At 42.5% G+C, this 10,734-nt stretch overlaps 1 protein-coding gene across 1 annotated transcript in view; it reads left to right on the top strand.

Moving 5' to 3' along the window:
* The first annotated feature begins 398 nt into the window (after positions 1 to 398).
* LOC114667842 (pro-neuregulin-4, membrane-bound isoform-like) overlaps positions 399 to 10,734 on the top strand; it is a 60,413-nt gene continuing 50,077 nt past the window's right edge. The window contains exon 1 of the mRNA XM_028823345.2: positions 399 to 674. The gene's annotated coding sequence lies outside the window, so the exon portion shown is untranslated. The remainder of the gene's footprint in view (positions 675 to 10,734) is intronic.

Raw genomic sequence — 10,734 nt, 5'->3', positions numbered from 1 at the left:
TTCCCAGGACTTGAAGATCAGATCACTTTGGAGAAGTTAGTAATAAAAGGACTAAAGGAACAGGGCTTGACAGAATAAATCAGGAGCTTAAGCCTCTAGAGCCCCACGCTCTCTCCCACTAGTGGTAAATCCCGTCTCTTTGCCTAATATGGTGGGCAGTGTTAGCAGCCTCAGAATCTCCTGCACCTTAAGTCCTATCTAGCAAACCTCTTTTCCCTTGTAATGCAATAAATTTAATCGAAGCACCCAGGCTCCCTCACAGAGCTGTTGTTATTTTCTCGTCGTTCCGACTTTCACAAAGCATTCATAAACTCCGGTATGTGATCAGGTGTCTCGCTTCCTTTTTCATTCCTTTCATATTTGCATCTTCCCACACACACGCGTGCACACCTCACAGAAACTGCAGGCAGTTAAAAAAAAACCTGGGGCAAATGTGACAGTCAGCCTACGGGACAGGTAAAGGTCATGTGCTCTTAAGTGTAATGGATCGACGAATTAAGTAGAAGCAGCCGAGCCGATCCCCAGGCCGACGTTTGCAGGGCGCAGCGCAGAAGTGGTAGAGCGGAGGCGGAGTGGGGAGCGCATTACGGAGCGTCTTATCGCACGCTTCTCAAGGGCAGGTGCAGTCCTCGCTCAGACGCTTTCATCGGGACAACTGGGAGCGAACATCTTCAGTAAGTACGCTGTCATCCCTTCTCTCTTTTGCCGTCAACGATCACACTTATCTCGGGTAAAAAACTCCTTCCTTTTTGGGAGAAGTGATTTGTCACCGCTCACCAAAGGCATTTCTTCTTAAATCTTCCTAAAAGTCAAGAGGTGTAGGTTTGGAAAAACTAGAGACCCCCGCCCCTTCCCCAACAGCCGAGCGTCCTTGGCAACATCGTGTACTGTACACAAACCTGCCAAAGAACAACGATCGCGAAGGGTTTATGAAGTCCGTCCAGTCAAGGAAAACCGAAGGAGGATATCTGGAACTGTCGACAGACAGTATGTGAACAAGGCACGTAAGGACTGAGGAAGTGAGCGAGCGAGCGAGCGAGTGAGTAAAAGGAGCACACCATGCTATGCCCCTTAGCTCTTCTTCTAAAGCATCTAGGCAAGAAGCGAGACCCGCTTTTAAACCAGAATAAAAGGTTAGCGGCCACTGGTGCCTGCAGAAATTTAATTTGTTCATGGAAAAAAGCAGGTCGATGTGTGTGTTTTTTTATTTAATTGTCTTATTTCTTTGCTTGCAGGTTTGCTGTTCGTAACTTATTTCTTGTGTGATTTGTGTTAGGAAACATAAGAAAGGCGTAATATAAGACGATTACTATTTTAAAAAATGTGACTTTGGGTAAGGCGCTATAAAGCACTTCCAATAATGCCGCTAGGAAAAGATTATTGCAATGTAATTTGCGGACGGTGTAGTTTGATGGCTTAATCCTTGTTCTTTAACCCACATGGCTGCATCATCTGAACTTGAAAGACTAACTATAAACCCGTGTTGTACATGAGTATATATAGTTTGTAGTTTAGCGCAGTACTTGAATATATATAGTATATATTGTCAAAAATGCTAGCATTTCACAGAAATTAACTGAAACTTTTCACAATAAAATACAGTAATGAAAAATGTATTGTGCAATCACAGCAGGCTAAGCCATCTTCTGCCATAAGAAAACAAACTTCTGTAAAATTGTATTTGGACTACTCTGCTATGCACTGTAGGAAATTTCACTTGGTCCATTTTTACACAATATCACTGCTTTGTGGTAGAACGACAGTTATACATCAAATCCTGGCCAAAGGGACACTGATGGAGACTTGTCTCATCTCTCTCTATATATAAAATCCAACGTCTGTCTGTCTGTCTGTCTGTCCGCTTTTCACCGAGAACTACTTAACGGTTTTAGATTGGGTTTTTTGTATAATTTGCTTGAACATTCCCGTTGATTTTGCACTCTCTCATTGTGCTAAGTATCATAGTTCGCTTGCGGTACCGATTTATTTGCGCGAATCTGAAAGACAGGCAGCAGGCCAATGAGAGAGGGCCCTCCTCACTCATGGGCCAGCCTCAAGGTCTTCCTTACCTCCGCTTAGCTAGCGAACAAGAATATTACTTAACGGTTTTAGATTGCATTTTTATCTATAATTTGCTTGAACATTCTGGTTGATTTTGCACTCTCTCATTGCGCTAAGTATCATAGTTCGCTTGCGGTACCAATTTATTTGCATGAATCCAACAGACACGCAGTGGGCCGAGGGGACCTCCTCATTCACGCGCCAGCCTCGTGGCGTTCCTTACCTCCACTTAGCTAGTGAATGAGAGAACTACTTAACGGATTTAGATCAGCTTTTTTTCAATACTGTAATTTGCTTGAACACTCCGGTTGATTTTGCGACTTCTCTCATCACGCTAAGAATCATAGTTCACTTGCAGGAGTGATATATTTGCGCTAATCCGACACAGAGGCTGCAGGCCGAGGGGAGGGGGGGAAGCGTGACTTCAGGAGTGGTGGCCGGGCAGGGTCCTCCTCACTGTCCTGTTTCACTACTACGTAGGTGGAGCCACGGGGGATGGCTAGTATTGTACAGATGTTCTTCATTCACACAGAGACCCAAGGATTATGAGGCCAAGTAGTGAAGTGGGCAGAAGAAGGACTCAACTTGAGATTTTGGGAAAATTAGGTGAATACACTGCTAATTAGCTACATACAAAAAAACATACAAAACATTGCATTATGTTAAATGTATATTTGCAGTTAAAAAACTAATGCAATAAATGGTTAAAACAATATTTTTTTAAATATATAAATTCAGATAAACGGATTTTAAGCAGTTGTTTTGCTCTCAGTATCACTTCATTGTTTTAATGTGCAAAACTATTTTATGAATAATTGCTGTATTGCTATTAAGTCACAACACTCACATATTTACATATTCATAGAATTCTTGTCAGATATGGGCAACTGCCAGTCGGGCTGTGTGTCGAAATAACATGTTCCTCTGTTCTCATCATTGAAGGCTTCTGCAGACTGTGGCTCTGTTATGTCCTAGCAGACAGCAGCACTTTTAACATAGCCTTCACATATTTTCATGTCCATCTCTCTTGCCTGCCCTCCACTTGTCATTTGTCTATCTCTCTGGCATTCTGTCTCTCTTTCAGTTGAATTGCAAGGGTTTGAATTAAATTTCACATATTATATTGCCACAAAATAAGCTTCTTGCTACAGTCACTAACTCTGCCTCCAGCAAAAGAACCCCAGGCCATCACACTTCCTCCTCCATGTTTGACAGTTTGTGTCACACACTGAGGGACTGTCCTTTCACCAACTCGATGGTGTACAAACACCCTGTATGATGAAACGAAGATTTCAAATTTTGATTCATCAGTACATAAGACTTTCTTCCAGTCTGCAGTAGTCCACAGCCAGTATTTCAAGGCACAGTTTTGTCCTTTAAGGAATGGCTTTCATACTGCCACTCGTCCTGTCACACCATTAGCACTTAGTCTCCTCTTCATAGTACAAACCGAGATTTGCTTTAATTGATCTCCACTGTTAATCTGTGCCTGACGCTGTTGTACCTTGAGGTGCCTGTGATCACACAAGGTGGTGACTCTTAGAAACTTGTCTTCTGATTGGGTTGTGACGTTCGGTCCCCCAGATCTCTTTCTATCAGAGTTTCTTCCAGTTACCAATTGTACTCACTGACACTTTGATTTTTGTTTTTTTTGCAATTTCTCTAAATGAAAGGCCTACACTTGTAAGGGTAATAACACTCTTGCTCATTTCATTTGTTAGTTGCTATTACAATGGAATTTACAACTTATACACTGTAATATTGTCCAAGTAGCACTTCAGAGAATGTAGTAACACCGTCTCTTCCAAGTCTGTTTTAGGGCAGACAGAGGGTCTTAAGTAACCAACAGAGGTTGAGACACCTCTGCAAATCATTTGCTTCTTAAGCAAGGCTTCATTTGCTTTAATTGCTGTAAAACACCTGTAGGTTGTAACCTATTAGTTGTTCCCTGAAGAAGGCCCATTTGTAATATTCTGAAATTTCCTTTTCTTTCAGTTTTTGCTAATCTAAATTTTAAATTTAAAACTCTGGCAGTTTACTGCTTACCTTTTCACCATTTTAGGTCATTCATTGCATTTCAACTGATTAAAGAAAAACTGGAAAAATAGAGGTGTTCTAAAAATTCTGACCAGTAGTACATATCTCTCTATATATAAAATCCAACATCTGTCTGTTTGGCTGTCTGCTGTTCCTGAGAGAACTACTTAACGGATTTAGATCAGGGTTTTTTTCTATAATTTATAGTTCAGTTGTGGCACCGATTTATTCACGCGATTCCGAGAGACTGGCTGTGGGCTGAAGGGAGGGGGAGGCGGGACGTCAGGAGTAGGGAGTCGGGCAGGGCCATCCTCAGTCACACACCAGCCTCTGTTCGAGTCATTGTACCTCTCGCCTTTACCTTGCCTCCACTTAGCTAGTGATACCTGTTTGTTCAGCAGACATTATCATCTTGATATTGTTAAAAAGTAACGTTTGATGTTTTTGAGATATAGATATACAGGGTACCTGCTCATTGGCAGAGATATCATGGCCCTGTGCTCTTCTACTAATTGTTGTTGGAAGAATTGCTGGTTCACACAAGAAGAAATATTAGGTTGCCATCCCTTGTCATTCCATTTAATAAATGTGAGTACAACAAAAATATGTTCTTGATGATGCTATACAAACAAACAAAATTAGCACCCTGCCGAGGGACATTTCTCTCAACTCTCAAGCCTTGTAAGTCATTGCAGGAAGGAGCTTCGTCCTGCAGTTCATTCTTTAATGAGTGGCGCCTCCTTCTGGAAACTGTGGGATATGTAGAGAGGAAACTGGAAGGGGCAGAGTCAGTTGCCCTCACAGGGTGTCTTCTCGGAACTGTGGAGGATGAAACAGAACACAAGGTTAGTGCCAGCACCCCTTCTCGACCCAGGGTGGAAGTTCATACTTCAGAAGAGCTCATAGGATGATCCACACACATAACAATATACTAGATTAGTTTTATTAGATAAACTTTACTAATCACACGGGGAAATTCAGATACATACAGCAGTAGAAACATAAAAACAAGAATACAGACTCACAGGACAAACAATACAACCAATGTATCGATCATTCAATTGATAAATAATAAATAAATAAATGTATATTGTGCAGATATTTTAAAATGCCATTATAAAATGAACTTAACTGGTGCCCAAGGAGGAAACACTGAATTGCCTGATAGCCATGTTGCACAAAAGCCCCCCAGAGGTGCTTCTTAGCACACCATTTTGGAATGAGTCTGTGTCTAAAAGTGCTCTAAGAGCGCCTCCAGGAGGGAATAGGGGGGATTTTTCATGATGGCATCCAATTTTTCCACCATCCTTTTTTCTATAATAGCTTCTAGTGTCCGAGGTTCACCTTGTGATGGATCAGGCTTTCCTGTCAGGTTTGTTCAGGCATTGTGCTTCTTTTGAGTGCAGGTTGCTTCTCCAGGGGACCACAGTGTCAAACACCACGCTGGCTACTGTGGACTGGTAGAACATTTTCAGCAGTTTGCTCTACACATCAAAAGACCTGAGTCTCTTTAGAAAGTCCAGTCTGCTCTGGCCCTTTTTGTGCAGCACCCCTGTATTGTCAGACCAGTCCATTTGGCTGTTTATGTGAACCCCAGGTACTTGTAGCTCTGCACCACTTCCATGTTCTCCTCCTGAATAGTGACAGGTCTCAGAGCCTCCTTGACGTACCTGATATCCACCACCAGCTCTTTTGTCTTGCTGATGTTGAGTTGCAGGTTATTTTCCCTGGACCACAAGATGAAGTCCTCTGCAACCTTCCTGTACTCTGACTCATCTCCATTATTGTTAATGCAGCCTATGATGGAAGAGTCATCTGAGAATTTCTGTATATGGCAAGAGCTGGTATTATGCTGGAAGTCTGTTGTGTAGAGGGTGAAAAGAAAGGGAGACAGCACAACCCCCTGAGGTGCTCCAGTATTACACACCGCCATGTCTGTCACACAGTCTCTCGGCCTCACAAACTGCTGTCTGTTAGTCAGGTAGTCCATGATCCAGGAGATTGTGGTGACATCAAGATTCAAAGTCTTGAGCTTTTTCCTCAGTCAATGAGCAGAATGGTGTTAAAAGCAGTGGAAAAGTCAAAGAACATTATCCTAACTGTGGTGCCAGCTTTTTTCAAATGGGAGTAGACTCTGTGGAGCTTGTAGATGAGAGTATCCTCCTCACCTATATGTTTCTGACATTCAAACTGCAGTGGATCCAGATGTTCTGAAATCAGGGGGTGTAGCTGTTTTAGGACCAGTCTCTCAAAGATCTTCATGATTTATGACATAAGAGCAACTGCACTGAAGAGCTTGGGATCACTGGAATGCCCTTTCTTTGGCATTAGGACCACACAACATGTTTTCTGAAACTGGCAAACCACAGGTGCTGAAGGACCCCACAGAGGTGGCCAGCACATGTTTACAGCACCCTGTGCCTGATTCCATCCAGCCCTGAATCCTTGTTTATGTAGAGTTTTCCTAGCTCTCTCCTCAGTTGATCAGCAGAGACACAAAATCCAGTCAGTGGAGGTGGGCTGAAGACCATGTTGTAGGCGAAGGTTGTGCAGGGTGCAAGTGGCAGTTGGGATCCGAGTACCTCCTCAGCTTGCTCACAAAGGCTGGCAGTGTAAGGGGGAGAGCTGTACTGACAAGAATGAGTCAAACCTGTTGAAGAGCCGACTCCGTTTGTTATCTCTGCTCTGTACATATTATACAGTATATCTGCCCCCTGCTCACTTTGCTCGCCCACCCCCAGGTTTGGTTTACCGGATATACAATTTAAAGAGATTGATAGTTTCATGAGAATTGTTACATATGCATTATTTTCACTTTTACTTTAAAACTTTTGTAAAAACAATACTTGTCCTTTATTTCCGGCCCTGGGCAGAGTTAAATCTGTTTCTCGCAGAACTTATAATGCTGCTCGCGTTGTGAAGGGGGTGCTGAATGCACGCTAAGGAGTTGCAGTCGGATCATCTGCTGGCTTCCTGCTGCTGCTGCTGGCGAGCTGTGTGTTCTACTTGCCTCTTGTTGTTGTTTTAAGAGCTGGGAGCACATGATGTCTGTCTGCCAAAAGCATTCCAACAGCTGCTTGGTTAGATGTCCATGAACTTGTTTTAAATGTTGTCTCACTGCCTTGTCTCACGTGACATTAAAGTGTCTCTTGCAGGACGTCAAATTGCAATCTCTTGGCACCAAGTCTAATGTTTAAGGTCCCAGCGAGACGCTCCGTGGTCTTTAAAGTGTCTTCCGAGAAGGTCACATTTCGTCTCCCTGGTCTCCCTTCCACCAAGATTTTTTTTTATAATAGATGTATATATATATATATATATATATATATATATATATATATATATATATATATATATATATATATATATTATATATCAAGTGATGACAAATGAAAAAGGGGAATAAAGTCACTTCCCTGTTAATCGAATCAAAACACTGGAAAAAGGATAACAACAGTGTTAGTCCAGTAGACGTGGATGTTATATGTCCCTTAAAGCCTCTCTGTACAGGCTTTGGGGGACTCCTTTTCTTGAGGAACTTTGTGCTTTTGTTTCTTGGGTTCTTATATGAACTTCTAACTTCTGCAAACTCTGTTATTGAAGTAGCCTGCAAGACAGAAAAGGAAGGTTTTTTTGACCAAACCCAAAGTAACATTAGTGGGAGCCGCTCTCTGGGCTGCAGGCAAAAGGAAAGAAGGCTGTTAGCTGTTCCTCCTGGTGACATCTGTATTCATCCATCCATCCATCCATTTTCCAACCCGCTGAATCCGAACACAGGGTCACGGGGGTCTGCTGGAGCCAATCCCAGCCAACACAGGGCACAAGGCAGGGAACCAATCCCGGGCAGGGTGCCAGCCCACCGCAGGACACACACAAACACACTCACACACCAAGCACACACTAGGGCCAATTTAGAATCGCCAATCCACCTAACCTGCATGTCTTTGGACTGTGGGAGGAAACCCACGCAGACACGGGGAGAACATGCAAACTCCACGCAGGGAGGACCCGGGAAGCGAATCCAGGTCCCCAGGTCTCCCAACTGCGAGGCAGCAGCGCTACCCACTGCGCCACCGTGCCGCCCCCATCTGTATCCTTGCCCCCATAATGCCTCATATATGATCCTGACTTGCTTGTTGGAGAAAGCAGGACAAGACAAAATGAGGCGTTGGGGTGTCCCAGAGAATCTGGCTTAATAGAAACAATGCTGTGAATGTTTAAACACAAAGGGAACTGAAAGAAAAGTGCAGAACCAAGGTATCGTTATGATCTCTTCTAATTTAAAAACTTCTGTTGGTCGGTGTGGCTCCAGCAATAATGAATACCAACTTCTGGTCGTTTTGTTTCTTATATAGGGGCAGGACCAGAAAGGGTGGGACTTCTGGGGTGGTTCAGAAGTGAGGCTATGGTCTTCTATGGGCTTCTTCTCCACTCATGGACTGAAAGAGGAAGAGAGGTTAGTACCTGTGCATGAGTATAATCAGGGCCCAGCTTGTGCTCTTGCACAGAGCATCCAACACACTCTCACAGTGTGTGTGCATAACAAAATATATGTACAGTATATACAGTATATATATATATATATATATATATATATATATATATAATATATATATATATATATATATATATATATAATTTATGTATATGTATATATTTGTATATATATATTTGTAGTGTGCATAGTATAATACATATAGATATAGATACATGATACCATATGCATAATGCTTTATATAAAGTTGTTCATTGAAAACATAATTGTCTAGCAGTATCATTACTTGTATTGAGTACAGTGAAATTCTTATTTGCATTTTTGACCAACATGTACCACATTGCCAATCTCTAGTGCCATGATAACCAATAAAGTATTAAAATATATAACTGCATGTTATTTAATGGAAAACTCAAACCAGCCTATGTGATGTACTACTTACCTCATGCCCATTAACAAAGCTTCAATCCACAATGCAAGCCTTCAGGGACAAATGAACCAAATAACTTTGACTTCAAAAATGCAAAACTTATTTGTCAAGTCTATGTGAAAACATGAGCAGTAAAGTCATGGGGGAGTAAGGCTTGATAACAAGAACTTGCTGAAGTCCATCATAACTTAAGTAAATACCTCAAACTATATAAGGAAAGAAGATTATTGTTATGAAGATAATATACTGTACATGAAGGCAGTCACAAACATGCAAATACAGTGCCCTCTAAGTTTGTCGGCAGCACTGGCAGAGATGAGCTGAAAGAGCCTTAAAAATATGTCAGACAAGATTTTAACTGTGAAATATCTGAGGGTGCCCTGCCCCCATGGAGCTCTGGTGATGCGTTGTCTGGAGTTTTTGGTGTCACTCTTGACAAACAGGTGTGAGGTGAGGGGCCAGCAGAGTCTCACTGGCCTGCTTTCATGTCTGTCTGTAGCTTAGTTGAACATTTTGTTGAGCAACTGTATCTGCTCAAATGATTGCCCCAGATCCTGAGAAGGCAGAGGCAAACACCGTAGATTTGAAAATCATAAGACTTTTTTTTTATTACATTTAAGGCTAACTATGGCGTGCACTGGAGTGTTGCTGTAGTGGTCAGGAAGCTGTCTTTGCTAGCTGAGGTACTCTTGGTGCCCTCAGATAATCTCCCTTTCTCCAAACATATATGCATTATGGAGAACCACAATTTAAAATTTCCAGGGTTTAGTAGGTCAGTGGTTGTGGTGCTCCAACGTTTCTAGGGTTCAGTGGTAATGGGGTTCTCAAATACCAGGGTGTGGTAAGACATTTTATAACTGTTGGTTCTATGGTGAGCCTATTTTTCCCTTTAATACTCTTTATTGGATGGTCAGCACAGACTTCACTATAGAAAGCCCACGAGCGGATAAAGGTCTTCAGGACTATGACTTTATTTTTGATTTTCTTTTGTATGATTTTAATCACCACCATTGTCAACTGGCCATAGCTTATCGATTAATTAATGAACATCTATGTTTCACCTTGTTATTTGTGTATGTGTAACCCGATTTGTACATGGTCCGAGATGTTCGTGACCCGAAGTTCCACTGTATAGGGATGGATATCCATCCATCCATTTTCCAACCCGCTGAATCCGAACACAGGGTCACGGGGGTCTGCTGGAGCCAATCCCAGCCAACACAGGGCACAAGGCAGGAACCAATCCCAGGCAGGGTGCCAACCCACCATGGATGGATATTTGAGGAGTAAACCGCAAGATAATGATTATATTTTTATAGCTTGTACATTAAAGTATCATCAACAACAAATCAAATTAATAATATTGTAGCATCCCAACCAGGTTGAAGGCCTTTTGGAGTGACTGTTGTGTCCGAATCCGATTGAGGGAGGGTGGAGTACAGCGCGGAGGACTGACAGCGAGGGTATGATTGATGCGGTAAGGGGGGGCAGTACCCGGAGGTTCGTTAGAGTAGGGCAGGGGTGGCGAACTCCAGGCCTGGAGTGCCGCAGCGGCTACAGCTTTTCTTTCTAACCCTTTTCCTAATCAGTGACCAGTTTTCACTGCTAATTAACTTTTTCCCCATCACTTTAATAGCCCTGTTAGAAGAGTTCAGCTCTCTGAATTGATTCCTTTCTTCATTAAATGACAGCCAAGCAGAAATGAGATGTGAAA

Source organism: Erpetoichthys calabaricus, chromosome 17, assembly GCF_900747795.2.
Source record: "Erpetoichthys calabaricus chromosome 17, fErpCal1.3, whole genome shotgun sequence".
NCBI lineage: Eukaryota > Metazoa > Chordata > Cladistia > Polypteriformes > Polypteridae > Erpetoichthys > Erpetoichthys calabaricus.
The sequence above is the reverse complement of the archived record's forward strand: the minus strand, read 5'-3'. Positions and strand labels throughout refer to the sequence as shown.